The 20,064-nt window shown below is 36.6% G+C and overlaps 1 long non-coding RNA gene across 7 annotated transcripts in view; it reads right to left on the bottom strand.

Moving 5' to 3' along the window:
* The window catches only part of LOC102901503, a 327,171-nt gene that overhangs the window by 261,442 nt on the left and 45,665 nt on the right, over positions 1-20,064 (bottom strand). The gene's annotated exons all lie outside the window — the stretch shown is intronic.

Raw genomic sequence — 20,064 nt, 5'->3', positions numbered from 1 at the left:
TTATTGTTCCTTCTAATGTGTTTGTTAAAAAAAATTATTCAATATATTTTAATGGATTAAAACCAAGCTAAAATAAACAGCAAAAGGAAATCAAATGCAAAGATGTAAGGAGGCAATTACTACTGAATAATTTTTATCATTTAGCAACTCCTAAAAATGCTTTCATAATTTACCATGTTTTCACAATAACACTTATACAATTTTATAAAGTTCAAATCCAAAGAAAATTAAATAACATATTATTTATCTAACAAAAATTGGTCATAAAACTTTATTTTTTTAAAGTTTATTTATTTATTTTTAGAGAGAGATGTAGTGTGCAAGCAGAGGAAGGGCAGAGAAAGAGGGAGAGCGAGAATCCCAAGCAGGCTCCACACTGTCAACGTGGAGCATGATGTGGGGCTCAAACTCACGAACCATGAGATCATGAACTGAGCTGACATCAAGAGTCAGACGCTTAACCAACCAAGCCACCCAGGCCCCCCTTAAACTTTATTTTTAAAAAGCAAATAAATGATACACATTTATTTATAACCAAATGGAAATTACAAATAGAACCATGAATAGTGATTACCACTAGGGGAGAGGCAGGTATATGAGGTAAAGGAAGCATTCAAAGAAAAATGAATGCTCGTGCTGGTTTCTAGGGCAGGGATTGACAAACTATGGCCCATATGCCAAATCCAGCTTCCACTTGTTGGATAAATAAAAATTTATTGGTACACAGCCATGCCCATTTGTTTATGTATTGTCAGTGGATGCTTTTGTGCCACAACAGCAGAGCTGACAAGTTGTAAAAGAGACCATATGGCCTACAAATCCACAAATATTTACTATCTGGGTCTTTACAGAAAAATTATGCTGACTCCTGATCTAGTCTACAAAAATAAAGAAGCCCTGGGGCACCTGGGTGGCTCAGTTGATTAAGCGTCCAACTGCGGCTCAGGTCATGATCTCATGGTTTGTGAGTTTGAGCCCTGCATCGGGCTCTGTGCTGACAGCTCAGGGCCTGGAGTCGGCTTTGGATTCTGTGTCTCCCTCTCTCTGCCCCTCCCCTGCTCACGAGCTGTTTCTCTCTCTCTCTCTCTCAAAAATAAATAAACATTAAAAAGATTCTTTAAAAAATAAAGAAGCCCAGACAGCATGGTATTGGCACAAAAACAGACACATAGACCAATGGAATAGAATAGAAACCCCAGAACTAGACCCACAAACGTATGGCCAACTCATCTTTGACAAAGCAGGAAAGAACATCCAATGGAAAAAAGACAGCCTCTTTAACAAATGGTGCTGGGAGAACTGGACAGCAACATGCAGAAGGTTGAAACTAGACCACTTTCTCACACCATTCACAAAAATAAACTCCAAATGGATAAAGGACCTAAATGTGAGACAGGAAACCATCAAAACCTTAGAGGAGAAAGCAGGAAAAGACCTCTCTGACCTCAGCCGTAGCAATCTCTTACTCGACACATCCCCAAAGGCAAGGGAATTAAAAGCAAAAGTGAATTACTGGGACCTTATAAAGATAAAAAGCTTCTGCACAGCAAAGGAAACAACCAACAAAACTAAAAGGCAACCAATGGAATGGGAAAAGATATTCGCAAATGACATATCGGACAAAGGGCTAGTATCCAAAATCTATAAAGAGCTCACCAAACTCCACACCCGAAAAACAAATAACCCAGTGAAGAAATGGGCAGAAAACATGAATAGACACTTCTCTAAAGAAGACATCCGGATGGCCAACAGGCACATGAAAAGATGTTCAGCGTCGCTCCTTATCAGGGAAATACAAATCAAAACCACACTCAGGTATCACCTCACGCCAGTCAGAGTGGCCAAAATGAACAAATCAGGAGACTCTAGATGCTGGAGAGGATGTGGAGAAACGGGAACCCTCTTGCACTGTTGGTGGGAATGCAAATTGGTGCAGCCGCTCTGGAAAACAGTGTGGAGGTTCCTCAGAAAATTAAAAATAGACCTACCCTATGACCCAGCAATAGCACTGCTAGGAATTTATCCAAGGGATACAGGAGTACTGATGCATAGGGGCACTTGTACCCCAATGTTCATAGCAGCACTCTCAACAATAGCCAAATTATGGAAAGAGCCTAAATGTCCATCAACTGATGAATGGATAAAGAAATTGTAGTTTATATACACAATGGAATATTACGTGGCAATGAGAAAAAATGAAATATGGCCTTTTGTAGCAACGTGGATGGAACTGGAGAGTGAAATAAGCCATACAGAGAAAGACAGATACCATATGGTTCCACTCTTATGTGGATCCTGAGAAACTTAACAGGAACCCATGGGGGAGGGGGAAGGAAAAAAAAAAAAAAGGTGAGAGTGGGAGAGAGCCAAAGCATAAGAGACTGTTAAAAACTGAGAACAAACTGAGGGTTGATGGGGGGTGGGAGGGAGGAGAGGGTGGGTGATGGGTATTGAGGAGGGCACCTTTTGGGATGAGCACTGGGTGTTGTATGGAAACCAATTTGTCAATAAATTTCATATATAAAAATAAATAAATAAATAAATAAATAAATAAATAAATAAATAAAAAATAAATAAAAATAAAGAAGCCCTATAGTAATTATTATTTATGTGTGGAATGATAGGATTTGTTAACCCACTCATTCTCATCAGCTTTACTCATCCTCATCCCTAATGAGAAATTATTCATTCAGTACAAAATTATATAGAAACAGTGAAAAGAAGGGCAATTGGTATTCAAAGGATTAAGTTGTTTGTTTTAGAGGTTCTCCAACCTGAAGAAAGTAAGAATCCAACATAGTCATTTTAGCATGAATCTTAATTTTGACTACAATAGAATAATAAAATAATTTTGTAGTCACCCATTGAGGCCAACAATATATAAACTGAAAGAGAATTGGGTGCCTGTGTGGCTCAGTTGGTTGAGCACCTGACTCTTGATTTTGGCTCAGGTCATGATCTCGAAGTTGTGGATCAAGCCCCACATCAGGAGCATGAAGCCTGCTTGAGATTCTCTCTCTCTCTCAAAGTAAATAAATATCAAAAAAAGAGAATTTGATGGAAATAGAGTTATTTTATACCATCCTCTAGATTCTAATTAACTTTTTAATTAGATACCAGTGAAATACAATGGTTCTTTTTGGTGCTTAACTGTCCCTTCCAGAAAATACAGATCATAACAGTAAGCTTAAATATAAACCACTTGTTTTCAACCCCTGATTTTGACACCCTATCAAGCCTTATAAGGGACATTTGGCAAAATCTGGGGACATTTTTGGTTGTCATTCCCAAGGCATCTAGTGAGTAGAGGTCAGGGATGCTGTGAAACATCCTATAATGCACAGGGCAGCCCAGCACTCAATACTGCTGAGGCTGAGACTCTGGATTGGATATGTTGACAATTAGAGTCTAGCTTCTGCCAGTAAGGCCAAATTTCAGATAGGTAACACTCTACAAAATTCCTTCTGGATTTGGTACACATGATGCATCATACACAGACACAAAGCCAAGCACATCCTACTCCATTGCTCTATAACAAGAATACTTGAGGCAACTCCCTATAATTCAAACTTCTTGTGTATACATTTTTTCAAGTTAAAAATACTGAAGTACCCACACAACTTGCCTCAGTTCTTTAGTATATTCTGCGTGCAAGGAGATGTGCACAGATATAATTTTTTAAATTATACTAGTTTTCACTCTATCATTTCATGTACATAATGGCCATCTTTAAACAATATGAATGGCAAAAGAAACTTTCATGAGTATGGCTTCAGCATCTACACATGCCTTGATCTATGCCCAAATGATATTAATGAGCACTCTAAGAAGAGTTTCTGGAAAATTACCTGAGCTTAAACAGTTTGGTTGTCACCACCAGGAGAAAAAGAGTGGTTTCAGTAAATGTTTCAGATGTATCCCAAAGAGGCTGTGAACATTTTCACTGAAATAAAGAATCTGTTTTATAATTAGTATTCCATATGTAACCATTCCTTTTTTTAATTTCAGTGAATTAATGGGTATTTCTAATCTTCACAAGAAGATATATGACAGCTTTGTTGTTCACTAAGTGTCTCATTAATAGGCTCTAGAAAAGTAGGATTCCAAACAACCAAAATCAGTAAATGTTGAGAGACATTTCTGAAACTTTTAAAATGCACGTTATGATGTTCATAATCACAGCTAGCATGTCCATCATTATTTATTTATAGATGTTATTAGTAAAGATCTAGTAGAAACACTTAGGAAAGAAATTGAAATAGTGTCTCCACAAATGAATAAATCAATGTCTTATTCTGTGTGGCCTACTTTAAAGTATTAGGATTTACAATGTGCCTTAATATTGTATAGTTCATCAAGTGAGATAGGAGACATTCGCAGAATTAATCTTAATCATATCTACCATTGCTCTATCCAGGATTAGCCTAAACAAAATTACGAAACAGAGAATATTCATCTCACCCTGCTTTCTACCCAACATATTTAGAGGCTAAAAGCCCTCTTTTTATTTTTTTATTTTATTTTTAACAAACTCCATACCTTTTGGTCCAAGTTGTTCATGTTTCCAACAGCACAATTATTAAAAACATTCTGTGGCTGACTCTAATATTAGATGAAAACCACATCCACAAATCTAGACAAATAATTCCTTCCCTACCCTGAGCTGCCTGTGAGACTACTGGGACCATACCTGTAAAAGTCCTATTCTTTAAAGGCAATAATTTGCATGGCACGCTTTTAAGATTTTTAAAGGCATGCTTTTCTGTTTGAGGTTCCACCTTAATCTTACATCTTATGTAAACTAATAAAACATTAATTTTAAGTATAGTGTGAAGCTAAGAATGTGTACTGTAATTCCTAGAGCAAGCACTTAAAAAGTAACGCAGAAACGTATGGCTAAAATGCCAGTACCTAAATTAAAATTGAAATTAAAAACATTCCATGAGTCAAATGCTGGCAAGAAAGGAAGAATAAAGGAACCAAAAGCAGAGGTGCAAAGAGAAAACAAATAATAAACTGAATAAATCCAACAATATCAGTAATTACATGAAATATTAATGGACTACACATGCCAACAACAGAAATAAATTGTCAAATTGGATTTCAGAAACAAAACAAAGGAGCAAAGGGGAAGAAAAGAGAGAATGCCAAGCCAAGAAACAAACCCTTAACTACAGAGAACAAAGTGATAGTTCCCTGGGGAGGTGGGTTGGGGGATGGGTGAAATAGGTGATGGGGATTAAGGAGGGCACTTCTGATGAGCAACAGGTATTGTATGCAAGTGTTGAGTCACTAAATTGAACAACTGAAACTAACATTATGCTGTATGTTAACTAGCTGGAATTTAACGTTTAAAAACAATAAATAAATGAATGAATGCATGCATGCATGCAAACCCCAACTATATGCTGACTCTTGGCAAAGAGGTACTTCAAAAAGAAAGGACAATTAGGTTGAAAGTAAATAGATCAGGTGTGCCTGGGTGGCTCAGTCAGATGCAGTAGAGCATCCGACTTCGGCTCAGGTCATGATCTCACGGTTCTGGAGTTTGAGCCCTGCGTTGGGCATTGGGCTTTGTGCTGACAGCTCAGAGCCTGGAGCCGGCTTCGGATTCTATGTCTCCCTCTCTCTCTCTCTCTTTCTCTCTCTCTGCTCTATCCCTGCTCACGCTCTGTCTCTCTCTTTCAAAAGTAAATAAACATCAAAAAATTTTTTTAAAAACAAAGAAAGTAAATAGATGGAAAACATAATGCTGGGCTAACAGCATAAAAAGACTGAGTTATGTTACATTAATATCAGATAAGACAGACTTCAAGACAAAATGTAACCTATGACCTGAGTGATAATGAAAATACAACACGTAAAATATGTGAGACACAAATGAAACCATGTATATAGGGAAATGTATAGCTTTAACTGCTAATATTAAAAAATAAAAAAAGTTTTAATCCAATGGCTTAAACTTCCACCTGAAGAAGCTACCAAAAGAAAAGTAAATTTTACTATTTACTAAGAGTAAATAGGAAGAAAATAAGAGCAGAAATTTTAAAAAAACAAAACTGATGATTCAGAAAATGTAAAAAGCCAAAATCTGTTTCTTTGAAAAGATCAACAAAATTGATAAATCACTGACTATACTGATCTAGAAAGAGTGAAAGAGAGAGAGAATGCAAATTACCAACATCAGTGTTGAACAAAGGGTTGTCACAACATATCTTACGGACATTAAAAAGACAATAAGGAAACAATTTGAATAAATAAGTGGCAACAATTCTCATTGCTTAATAATAATATCTACTGTGAGGAGCTGTTAAAAAATAATGTACATAAAGATAAAGTAAATAAAATGCTTATGTTACATTGGTGCCAACAATAAACAAGGCCTTATAAATATTGTGTCTCATATAGCCTTGTAATGCCATGGGTAGGAACAATTCATTATGCTTAGTGGATAAGGAAACTGGAGCTTAGAAGTAATAACTAACTTTTCAAGGTTTGCACAGACAATAAAGAAAAGAGTTGTTATCTGAACCCACTATCTACTTGGCTCCAAACACATACGTCTTTTAAATGATATATAACATGTTGCTTTATTAATACAGATATATTTTACCTCAGACGATCCTTGTAAAACACTGTATCTAAATATTGCCCTCTGTTTTCTTATCATCCCTCACATTCCAAATGTCAAAATTGTATGTGTTGAAAAAAAAATAGTTGATTTTTTTCCTTTAAATTAAAAAAAAAAATGCTACAAAGTAGTGGGATAATAATTTGCACCCTAAAAATTCTGAAAGAAATTACAAGTAAATTTCAAGTAGTATGAACACAATATAAAATAACTATAATCAAAATAACCTCTAGCATCCCTGGATTAGGAAGCATATTTTACACAACTTAATATCCTCCATAGGAACTAATTCAGTACCTTCCAAATTATTTTTAATCAAATTATTTAAATTTTTACTAAAAGCTATATTTATACCCCTCAAATTTATGTAAATTAAGTGGATATAATAGAAAAACCATAAAATAAAATTATTAAGAATCATATGAAAATGTAATTATAGTTAGTTAAATTAAAATTTCTAAAGCATCAGACCAAAACATCATCTGGCCTCAGGTCTCTTATCTTCAACAAGATACTAAATAACAATGAAGCAATGTTTCAAATTTCTACAGGAAATTATAATAGATCCTCACTTCTACACATGGAAAATTATAAGTCTACTATGAGTCCAAATCAAAGATATTTCCTGATACTCAAGGACTCAAAATATTCATTCACTATTCTTTCTAGTGTATTTGAATACATATATTTAAACAAGAATGCATACCAATAGATTAAAGTGCTAATATGACAGCTCTGTGCAAAAAGTCAAGAAAACAACTGGTCCAAATGTGAAGACGAAGTCACTGGGCTCCAAGAAGTATTCGTCATAAAGAATGCCATAAGAAACAACACAAAAATATATTTTATTAAAAACTCAGAGTTCACGTATGAAGCAAATTACATTGTGGCATGATTTCCAGCAATTAATGAAGAGTTAGAAAAGATCATTCATTTCACCTTAATTCTACAGTTTTCTTCTTCTAACAGCGAAGTCTTAATTAAACAGAGGATCTTTAGGAAGGGAATGCTAGCACACTACTTGGTTCTGAAGCCAAAAATATTGAAATAATAAAATGTATTGAGAATCAACCTACAAAATACTGACATATTTATTTAAATATGATAATGAATTAGTATTTATGTAGATATGGATGTAGATAATGCATAAGATATTTATATCAAATCAATGTATAGGTTAATAATGAAAGACCCAATTATGTTTGCAAAACCAAATGTAAATATTACCAATATTAAAAATGTAAAATTATAGATGGCAAAATTCGAAAACAAATGGCAGGCATGCTAATCATGTCTTACATTAAGGCACAATCAACAGTTTCTGAATTTGATAAAATAATAAATGTTTACATATAATGCTTCATGTTACAAAAAGAATAAAAGAATATTAATAATGTTTGACAATTGAAAGGGTAGAAATGTATTGAATAATATACTTAGCTTTCATAATAGAAGCAATAAAGTTGACATTTCAAGAAATAGATTATTATTTAGATGTATGGGATAAGCCAACAAAAGACCTAACACTAACAGTTGGAAATGATTGCTTGTGACAAGTAAGCATAAAAGACGAAGCTTTCCATCATAAGCCCTTCTGTATTTGAATTCTTAGCATGTCCTTTGTGTTTGGATAAAAATAAAATAATTTTAAATAAAACATAAAACAAAAAGAAAGAATATTTCATAGATAATAGCAGGTAACCTTTTCTAATAAATGAATACGCTGAATATATTGCCATTGACACGGGCAAAAAGGCATAAAACCCAAGAATAAATTACGTAAAGAGGTAGACAATGGCTGTAATTTATGTAAAATTATTCTATATGCGATATCATTAGCAATAAAGTAAATATTGATACAAGAATAATTTTACTTCTAAATATTCTGTAGGCAATGCTCTTGTATAAGTTAAAACAAATACAAAGTATCAAAATACTGCTAAGCATTTGTGGTTATAAGTTACTACTGAAAAGATCCAGGCCACCAATAAATCAAGGACTTCAATAAAATTCTTAAAAGCGTAAGAATGTTTAACTATAATCCAGTAATGAAAAATATAAATAATGAAAAATGTTGGCCAGAATAGTCTCCAACAGAATTTCGGAGCAATTCACAAGGCTTCCATTAATGTTAGGTTGTCACCAATTAAGACAATAAAAAGTACTGCTCCTTCAAAGACAAGGTCTTCGGATTCACAAGCCTTTCTCTCTATTTGTAGTCTCACCCTATGCCACCCAGAAGCCCAGGCTACTGTCACATAGTTTCAGAAATCTCAGACCTTAAGCTATGTAAGGAAGATGTAATTTAAAAGCTCACAATTACATAATAAGCTTAAATCTTGAAAATACCAAGTGTCTTGTAGCCTTCCTAGCTTCAACCCTCCTCTAGGTAGACTGGGGTCACTTTCACTTATGAACACATTCCTTGAATCACCAGGTGCTTTAAAGTACACACTGATTTCCACTTGTAACCTAAGAGTACCCTCTTTCTGAACAAAACCTTGAAAACTAAGTACATTTTCTGTCGGTACTCTGTATCTATAACTTCATTTCATGAAGAATCTACTCTTCTCTCATAGCCACCTGGGGGCTGCTCAATATCTTATGGTAGTGTGGTCCCAAGAATCTTTTTGCTCTAAAATGCATTTCTTTTTTTTTTTTTAACGTTTTTATTTATTTTTGAGACAGTGAGAGATAGAGCATGAACAGGGGAGGGTCAGAGAGAGGGAGACACAGAATCCGAAACAGGTTCCAGGCTCTGAGCTGTCAGCACAGAGCCCGACGCGGGGCTCGAACTCACACACTGCGAGATCATGACCTGAGCCGAAGTCGGACGCTTAACCGACTGAGCCACCCAGGCGCCCCTGCTCTAAAATGCATTTCTGACAATTATGATTTTTCAAGTAGATTCTGCTATATTAGTGGATTAGTGGATTGTAGGACCAAGTAGTTTCTATGGCTTCTGCTATAACTGGGAAATGAAACAGGCAATCTCTATAGGTAGGTTTTTTCAAAGATTTAAGGAGCCGGGCATTCTTAAAATTATTACAAGGAGGCAGCAAGAAGAGATCAGTACACTCCACTGAGTGTTAGGTTAAAGGGGGAGCTGTAATTCATAGTGATCTAAAGAGATAGTTTTACTTCTCTTAAGCCACCATCCATATAGTGCAATTTCAGAACTCAAACAAGAAACATAAAGCAGAAATGCTTTCCAGAAATCCTGAAAAGCACAGGCAATAATATCAACAATGAATCACAAGTATTGACTAGTTACTTTGTGTCAGATACTTCACCTATATTATCTCATTTAAACCTCAAAGAATCCTTTATGCTATGTGCTACTACAATCCTCATTTTGTAGATGAAGAAATTGAGACTTAGAAAGGATACTTAACTTGCCCATATCCAGCAAGGGATTTAAACCAAACAGTCTTGATTCCAAAGTTGATACGCTTAAGCAGTCTGCTACACAGCTCAAGACAGAGATTCACACATAAAAAATAGGAGTGGCAGACAGATTTTACTAGAGCTCAGCTTAAAAGATAGGTATCGATGAAAAAGGGGAATTGCTGGTACTATAAAGGAATATAAGGAAAAAAGAGATTAACAATCTGTTGGATCAGTACTAAATGAAATTGAAAGGTGCGTTAATCTCTTCTGGAAATATCTCCCAAAACTCAAGACTAATAATGGAAGTAATTAGGCATAAATGATAACTAACAAAACATATTAAAGGCAAAGCTAAGAGTGAACACATTTTAAGAGTTTACTTGAAAGTGATTTATATTCAATGAGTATATTTTAATCAAGTTTAAGTCTATTTCTATACATGAATAAAGCATTATAAAGGGAAAAAATGACATATAAAAATATCCACTGGATCTAATCTAAAAAATAGACTGATACAGAGATTTGCAAGGAAAATGAAGATGATGGAATAATGAGCTTCAATATTATATTGGTATTAAAGAGTCATTAATACTCATTTCTGTGTTCAACCTGCCATCTATTTTTCTCTTTTCTAGAAGTGTTATGATTGCAATTTCACTGTCCCTACTTGCTAACCTCTGAACCAGATATCCAATGAGACTCTCAGCAGTCTGGTCCAGAGGAAGAAATTATATAGCCTTTGGGGAATATAGAGTAGAATCAACCTAACTGAAAAAAGATTCAAAATTCTACAACTCTAGGTCTACATTGGGATAGAAATTTTCAGGACCCTTTGGAATTGAAATACTATCTTCTTGGAGAATTCTGTTTTCTAGTGCTGTGAATACATTTAAATATTAGGTTAGTAGATAGGTGGAAAGATAGGTAAGTGGATGGGTATGTAGGTGGAAAGATAAATAGATTCTAAGAGAAACTGTGGTGAATATGCAATGTAAACCATGATGTAAAAAAACAGCATAGTCAAGGGGCACCTGGGTGGCTCAGTTGTTTAAGCATCTGACTCTTGCTTTTGGCTCAGGTCATGATCTCACAGTTCATGAGACTGAGCCTTGCATCAGACTCTGTGCTGACAGTGTTGAGCCTGCTTGGGATATTCTTTCTTTCTTCTTTCCTTTTCCTTTTCCTTTTCCTTTTCCTTTTCCTTTTCCTTTTCCTTTTCCTTTTCCTTTTTCTTTCTTTCTTTCTTTCTTTCTTTCTTTCTTTCTTTCTTTTTCTTTCTTCCTCTTCTTCTTCTTCTTCTTCTTCTCCTCCTCCTCCTCCTCCTCCTCCTCCTCTTCCTCCTCCTCCTCCTCCTCCCCCACTTATGCTGTTCTCTCTGTCTCTCTCAAAAGAAGTAAATAAACATTTTTTTAAAGTTTAAAAAAACAGCATAGTCAAAAAGAATGAATTAAATTCAGAATTCCATCCAATATAATACACTTTTGAGATTCTATCAATAAATTTGTTGCCCAACTTACACAGAAATGTCTGTAGGACATTTTATGGCTTGTCATCTACATATGTAAATACAACTCTGACTCTCTTATTCTCTGAGTTAGCTCAGTTTTTCAAGTTTCTCTCTGGTGCGGCCTTTCAACACTGCGAATGCTACACGTAATATAGTATGACAAGATTGTCCATTAACTTGTTCTCTAAAATACCCTTAAGTAACTCACTTAGTACAATATTTAGAATGGTGCAATCAGGTGGGAAATCTTGCTCTTAACTATAGTGACTGCTGAGCACAGACTACAGCAGTTTCCCTACCGCCTTTTATCTGCGTGTTTTCAGTGGCAATTTGTTCCTCCTGGAATTACGTGCTCCAAATCAAATAAAAATTTTTAAAACAATGTTTTCGTCTTTAGAGAACAGACTTTATAACAAAAAGTATTCTTCTGTTTGCTTTCCTGTTTTATTCCTATTATTTATGAAAATGTTCACCACACTTAATCCCCATTAACCGCACAACTATAAAGTTTATTTGAAACTTTAAAATTAATGTAGTAGACGTGGGTTCTTTATTTCAGAAGAGATTTTTTCACACGTTACTCTTTCAAGCTTCACTTTTTCTTCATCTAGTCAAAGTGCAACTGTAGGATATACTGTTAAACTACCTTTCTCTAGCCACTTTAAAGAGCCAATGTTTTCTTGCAATGGAACATAAATGTTTGTTTCTCTCCAAACATTACCTATCATGTACAACAAATCTCCTGGGTTTTGTTTTGTATTTATTTTAGGAGGAGGAGAGGGACAGAGGGAGGAAGAGAGACAGAGAGAAAATTTTAAGCAGTCTCCACATTCAGCATGGAGCCCAAAACAGGGCTCTATCTGCTGATCCTAGGATCATGACCTGAGCAGAAATCAAGAGTCAGATGCTTAACCCACTGAAACACCCTGGTGTCCCTGGGGTTATTTTTTAAATGAAGATTTATGAGCTGTTATCCAGATTATTCTGAATCAGAACCTCTGGAAGTAAAGCAAGGTGAACTTTAACAAGCCCCATAAAAGCTCTTTGGACATATTAAAATTTGATGACATTGAATTATAAATTCCATAATTCTTCATCTGGAATCCTAGACTTATTCACTGAAGCTTCATGAGGAAATTAAGAATAAATTTATATATATATATATGTGTATATATATATATACATATATATATACACATATATATATATATCAAATAAGTTACCAAAATATTATATTCAGACTTTATATTTAGACTCATTAACTATAACATATTTTTATTTTCAAATAAAGAAATAAGCCACACTAAATGAAATTTATGGGAAATTGGATTCTTGTTATTATTAATGATATCCATATGAAAGTTTCAAATGCAGACCCAAAGTCAGATCAGTGAAGTCATCACTTATTCATTCCTCAACAAATCTTGTGCCAATCCTTCTACTAAGTGCTAGGGATATAAATATAAATTAGATTTATTCCTTCCAGTAGAACAAACAGACTAAAAATAGATCTCTGTAATACACTGGCTTAATGCAGGAGTAGAGATATGCAGAGGCATTTTGGGAGCACTGATGAGTATAACTATCCCTAGTTGGGTGGAAATTGAAAGGAAGTGTCAAAAAAGGCTTCTTGGAGATGACTCTTGAGTTGAGACTTTAAATAGAATTATGCCCTAGATGGCTCAGGGAGTTTCTTCATACATCTGTACAGCTTAGTATTTAGGAACAAACTTGAGGGGACATCTTTTATTTTTTTAATGTTTATTTATTTTGAGAGAGAGACAGAGAATGTGAGCAGAGGAAGGACAGAGAGAGAGAGGGACAGACAGACAGAATCCAAACTCTGAGCTGTCAGCACAGGGCCCAGTTCAGGGCTCGAACCCATGAGCGATGAGATCATGATCATGATCAGATCGTGATCATGATCGGAGCTGAAGGGGGCGCCTGGGTGGCTCAGTTGGTTGAACGTCCCAATTAGGCTGAGGTCTCACTTCGGCTCGGGTCATGATCTCGCAGTTTGTGAGTCTGAGCAGCACATAGGGTTCTGTGCTGATAGCAGATTCTGTGCTGATAGCTCGGAGCCTGGAACCTACCTTGGATTCTGTGTCTCCCTCTCTCTCTGCCCCTTCCCCACTCTCACTGTCAATCTCTCTTTAATTTTTTTTTTTTTTTAATGTTTATTTATTTTGAGAGAGACAGAGTGCGAGTTGGGGAGGAACAGAGAGAGAGGAAGACACAGAATCTGAAGCAGATTCCAGGCTTTGAGCTGTCAGCACACAACCCGAGACGGGGCTTCAACCCATGAACCATGAGATCATGATCCAAGCTGACGTTAATAGCTCAACTGACTGAGCCACTCAGATGCCCCTGTCAATCTCTCTCTCAAAAATAAATAAACACTAAAAAAATTTTTTTAAGAGACAAAAGAATAAAGTAGAGAAGGTCAAATCTTGAGAAATGAAGAGAACCAGGAGACTGCAGAGTTGTAAAGTATGTAAAGCATGATTTCAAATAGGAGCTCCAGCAAAATAAAAGCTAAAAGAATGGCCACTGGCTTAGGCAATTAAGAAGAAACAAGTAGCCTTTCACTCACTCAGTAGGTGAGTGTAGTTGAAAGACAAAGGCCAGCAGGTAGAGAAAGTGAGGGAAAACAAATAGCAAGTATAGTTTACTCTTCCAAAGGATGAAAGAAGGAAGAGGGTTGACTAAATTAAAGCTGAAGAAAGATATAGGTTAAGACCATTTCCTTTAGTACATGAGACTTAAATTCTTGAAAGCTGAAGATCTTAAAAATACAAGAGGCAGGGAAAAATAAATGGATTAAGGTCCCAGAACAGAGAGGCCAAGATGAAGTCAAGAACACAGAAGGGTTATTTAGCCTCGGTCAAGAATCCTGACCACCACTGGTATTAGAGGAAAGAACACAGAATCAGTAACCAAACCAACAAGGAAGGCTTGTTCTGAGCAAGGATTCCTACCTGGTTTCCAGAACATAGCAGGACATTGATCTGAGAATGGACTGCCCAGTTTTGGGAAGGGAGAGCAAGGGTGTCAGAAACTGAGAGCAAGGTCCCCATCCAGACCTTTCAGCAGTGACAAAGACCCTGACTAGGGGATTGTCACTGAAGGCCTTGTTTTCAGTGTGAGCTGTCATGTCACATTCAGCACACTTACACGAAAGGAAATAAAAATGAGGACGCTGATTATAATGACGATGATTAAAAGAGATGCTCTGATATGTCCTCCAGGTACTTCCCTCAGAACTGTATTCCCCTGGCTGCTAGGAATACTGCTGGCTGACAGCCCTCTCGGCAAGTTAATCTCAGCTGAAGAGGACTGCCTTCCCCACCCTGCACCCCATGACTAGTCAATGCATGGGTGCAGAAATCTAGCCTCCCTGGGACAAGCTGAAGAGCCTTCCCAGTTTCACTTCCCTACAGGGTCACCTGAGGCCTCTGTTGCTACTAAATAGCAAGCAGTCCAACCTCTCTCTGGGTCCACTCCAACGTTCTTCCCTTCCTCCATAAACGTGGTTGTCAGATAAAATGCAGGACATCCAGCTAAATTTGAAATCTCAGATGATTATATCCCAAACAGTACATTTTATATAAAGAATTAGTCACTGTTTACCAGAAATTTAAATTTAACAACGCATCCTCTATTTTTACTTGCTAAATCTGGCAACCCTACCCACAGGTATTAATTTGAGAGGACTCACTAGAAAACTCCCTTCACACTAGTCTAACTCACAGTTGGCCTCCTAGGGATTCCCACTTTTAAAATAGTAAATTCTGGAATTTAACCACCTGCTGGATGGGTGGCAATGAGGAACACATGTCTTGGAATAGGTGGAATATAAACAGTTCCCAGCAGTGTAGCAGTATAAATATTAAAACGTTGGTGATGAACTGGGTTGGCCCATAGTGGAAGGAGATGCACTAGTATATGGAATTCATTACTAGTTTGAGAAATAGTAGGGAAATAGTAAATTACAATGACAGCAGAATTGGATGGTTATTGTTGGAGACAATTGATGCTTTAGAAAAAAGATAAATAGCTGAGAGTGCTAAATAGCAATTAAAGGCTAAATATGAAAGGCAGAGGATTTCAAAGAGAACAAGGAGATACCTGGTGTCGTCACCTCTTCTGCGCTGGAGGGGCAATGTATTTATTGGTCTGCTAAGACATATATATTATAGCATATAAATTAAGGCATATTTAAGGTTTCCCTTTCCTTCCCATTGGGCCTTAGCCTAAAAAAGCTTCAAGAGTATTTGATCCATTGACATGAATTTCACATAATATCACATAGAACAATAGAGGTGTAGCAATAGGCACATGAACTTGAAATTCAGTGGTCGTCTCACATATTGTACCACTCAAAACCTGCCAGCCTGATAGGGCAAAGAAAAGCCTGCTGAAGATATAGCTAAGGCTCCAGCTCAGAGACAATATCCTACAAGAATGGGACACTATTCTCCAGAACACAATATGCACACACATATACACATACACATCTATATATGTACAATGGCACAGTGTTCTCAAGAGATAAATTCATGGATCTGATAAGAGATGAATGAAGAGACAGTCTCACTTGTATCACTACCTGGGAACCACCTGGGCAATTTCTGCTTCCTGCCTCACAATCTGGGGATCTTTGGATTGAGAAATCCTGACTCCCAAAGGAGAAATACTTCTACTAGGGAAATGCACAAGTGCCACTGAACTTTAAGCTGTAAGTGTCATCCTGGCACTTTGGGACTTATATGAAAAAGGACTAGCAGGCAAGGAGAGAAGTCACCATGCTGGACAGAGGAATGGAACCTGATAAATAGGAAGAGGTAAAGCCACTAGTATGTAATGGAGGCAGGAAGAAATATGTTTGGCACACAGGTAAGCCACTTAGACATTGCTTGTCACTCCCAATTTTGATGGTAGATAGACAAGTACAGAAGCCATGGCCTGAGAAGGGCATGGTGACCAAGGACTTGAGTAGACTTCCTAAGAAGTACTACAGCAGGACAAGAAAAGAATATAAAGACAAAAGAATTCAATAGAAAATATAGAGGTCTGAACAAGCTTTCTCTAAGTTCAGAGTATATTTATTTTTCTGATAGTCTTCTCCTGATTCTCTAAGAATTATGATCTATTGTCATGAAAAACAATTACTACATTACAGAGAATGCAAATCAGTGTTTATTGAAAACCTACTATGTATCAGGTAGCTTTCTTGTATTATTTCACATTAATTCTCATAAAACACCTGTAAATTAAGTCTTGCTCTGTACAGATTAAGAAATTTAGTTTTTTTGAGGTTGATATGTATTTTATTTATAACATCCATTAACCACACACATCAAGACCAAAACAAACAACTATAAACATCTGAAGTATAAGGGGGATTGGCTGGAGAACAGATGCTAGTATTAAGTAGGGGGGGAAGGTGAGGTAAAGAACAAACATGGGAGGGAGTTGCTCCTAATCTTCAAAGTGGTCAGTTGATTTAAGAATTATTCTTGAGGTGCCTGTTTGGCTTAGTCAGTTGTTCATGCATCTCTTGATTTCAGCTCAGGTCATGATCTTGAGGTTCATGGGATCAGGCCCCACGTCAGGCTCTGCTCTGAGATCACAGAACCTGCTTGGGATTGTCTCTTGCTCTCTCTCTGCCCCTCCCCTGCTCCTGCTTGTTCTCGCTCTCTCCCTCTCAAAATAAATAAATAGACATTAAAAAAAAGACTTATTCTTAGATTTAGGTAACTTTTGCTTCAGTGTAACCTTGTAACTGTAGGGATTTGTAATGAAGATTCAGGTAAGTAAGACTTCTTATACATTCCTCTCATGGCTGTGAGGATTCTCTGAGATGTTTGAAAAATACTTAGCTCAGTACCTAACCACATCATTAACCTTCCAAATGTAGTTCCTAATTATATTAGTAAATATTTGACCATTATTTGGGTTTTTTTAGAATATATTTTATTTATTTTTAATATATGAAATGTATTGTCAAATTGGTTTCCATACAACACCCAGTGCTCATCCCAAAAGGTGCCCTCTTCAATGCCCATCACCTACACTTCCCTCCCTCCCACCCCCCCATCAACCCTCAGTTTGTTCTCAGTGTTTAAGAGTCTCTTACTGATGCTTTCGCTCTCTCCCACTCTAACCTCTTTTTTTTTTTTCCTTCCCCTCCCCCATGGGTTCCTGTTAAGTTTCTCAGGATCCACATAAGAGTGGAACCATATGGTATCTGTCTTTCTCTGTATGGCTTATTTCACTTAGCATCACACTCTCCAGTTCCAACCACGTTGCTACAAAGGGCCATATTTCGTTCTTTCTCATTGCCACGTAGTACTCCATTGTGTATATAAACCACAATTTCTTTATCCATTCATCAGTTGATGGACATTTAGGCTTTTTCCACAATTTGGCTATTGTTGAAAGTGCTGTTATAAACATTGGGGTATAAGTGCCCCTATGCATCAGCACTCCTGTATCCCTTGGGTAAATTCCTAGCAGTGCCACTGCTGGGTCATAGGGTAGGTCTATTTTTAATTTTTTGAGGAACCTCCACACTGTTTTCCAGAGTGGCTGCACCAGTTTGCATTCCCACCAACAGTGCAAGAGGGTTCCCCTTTCTCTGCCTCCCCACCAACACCTGTTGTTAATTGTGTTGTTAATTTTAGTCATTCTGACAGGTGTGAGGTGGTATCTTCTTGTGGTTTTGATTTGTAGGAACCTGTATCTTAAGAAGTGAATAGTGAAAGATATTTTTAATATAATATGTCCACAAAGAAAACTAACAGGACATATGGGCTTAAGAAAGACTGAACAGGGGACTGACTGACAACAGCACTGAAAGGTCCAAATATAAAATTCAAGAGCAGCACTCCACAATACAACTTTCTGAGATGCTGGAAATGTTCAGTATCTGTCTGTTCTGCCCATGATGGTAGCCACCAGCCACAAATGGCCAATAAGCATGTGAAATATGGTTAATGCAACTGAAGAATTAAATTTCTGATCTTAATTAATTTAAACCTGAATTTAAATAGCCACTTGTACTGAACAGCATAGGTCTAAAGTACCCCTGGATTTCTCCTGTGCCTCTATTAAAATGTACCCAGGGGTTAAGATGGCTATTACAAGAAAAACAATGCAATTCTTAATTTCCAGTATAGGACTTCTAGTTCCCTAGCCAGAATTTTCTTCTCTCTCAAGTTCTGACAAAATTGAACCCACTGTATGTCAAGATCTAATTTTTTTTTTTTTTAATTCCAGTATAGTTAACATACGGTGTTACTTTCAGGTATACAATATAGTGACTCAGAAATCATATACATCAGCCAGTGCTCATCACAAGTGCACTTCTTAATACCCATTGTCTATTTTACCCATTCCCCCATGCACCTCCCATCTGATAACCATGAGTTTGTCTCTATAATTAAGAGTCTATTTCTTGGTTTTTCATTCTCTCCATTTTTTTTCCTTTGCTCCTTTGTTTCTTTTCTTTTAAGTTTATTTATTTATTTTGAGAGAGAGAGAGACAGAGAGAGTGGGGGAGGGGCAGAGAGAGGAAGAGAGAATTGGAAGCAGGCCCTGAGCTGTCAGTGTGGAGCCCGATGCAGGGCTCAAACCCAGGAACCGTGAGAGCACGACCTGAGCTGAAACCGAGAGTCAGACACTTAACTAACTGAGCCACCCAGGTGCCCCATTGTTTGGTTTCTTAAATTCTACATATGAGTGAAATTATATAGTATTTGTCTTTCTCTGACTGACTTATTTCACTTAGCATTATATTCTCTAGCTCCATCCATGTCACTGCAAATGGCAAGATTTCAATTTCTCTCTGGCTGAATAATATTCCATTGTATATATGTATAGCACATCTTCTTTAACCTTTCATCAATCAATGGGCACTTGGGCTGTTTCCATAATTTAGCTATTTTAAATAATGCTGCTATAAACACAGGGGTGTCTGTATCCCTTGAATTAGTGTGTTTGTATTTTGGGGGTAAATACCAGCAATGCGATTACTGGATTGTACCAAACTCTAACACTTTTTTTCATAAGCTGTAATTCTTAAATAGAGCAAATGTGCCACAGACATTGACTAAAGACTTTTAGCAGCCCCTGCAAAATACAGAGAGACCCTATTATATAGAAACACTCAGAACCACTTTTCATTTTTCAAAACTTCTTGGCTGGAAGAAGTCTAACTTTCTCAAAAATAACGTAGTGATAATATTAACTTAAACAGTCATTTTCTCTGTTGTTGTTGTTGTTGTTAGTTTCTACCTGTTTTTGTTAGGAGGAGCTGTTTTGGTTTGGGTCTTCTCTGTCAGACTCATTTTTAAATGTCTCCAGTTTATTTGTTTACTGTCTGTGCAACCTCCTTCTCTAGAGATTTAGGCCAAATAGATTTTTCCTGATTAGGTTGCTCATCATTATTTTCTGAGCTTCCAATTAAGTATCATCTGGCAATCTGGCAATTTTGTGAAACATTAAAGCAGGCTGTATTTCAATTTTGCCGTTT

This window comes from Felis catus, chromosome F2 (genome assembly GCF_018350175.1).
Source record: "Felis catus isolate Fca126 chromosome F2, F.catus_Fca126_mat1.0, whole genome shotgun sequence".
NCBI classification, from domain to species: domain Eukaryota; kingdom Metazoa; phylum Chordata; class Mammalia; order Carnivora; family Felidae; genus Felis; species Felis catus.
The sequence above is the reverse complement of the archived record's forward strand: the minus strand, read 5'-3'. Positions and strand labels throughout refer to the sequence as shown.